A 268-nucleotide genomic window follows, 5' to 3' on the forward strand; every position below is an offset into this window, starting at 1 on the left:
TATTTAGTAACAATCTAGAAAAATATTTTTAATACAGCTTATTCACAGGAAATTAAAATTTTTTAAAATTTATATTCATATTTTTATTACACAGCAGTATTATAGGGCTTCCCTGGTGGTTCAGTGGTAAAGAATCTGCCTGCAGTGCAAGAGATGCAAGAGACACGGGTTCAATCATTGGTCAGGAAGATCTCCTGGATGAGGAAGATTCCAGAGACAGAGGAGCCTGGTAGGCTGTAGTCCATGGGATCACAAAGAGTTGGACACA

The sequence above is a fragment of the Cervus elaphus genome, chromosome 31 (assembly GCF_910594005.1).
Source record: "Cervus elaphus chromosome 31, mCerEla1.1, whole genome shotgun sequence".
Taxonomy (NCBI): Eukaryota; Metazoa; Chordata; class Mammalia; order Artiodactyla; family Cervidae; genus Cervus; species Cervus elaphus.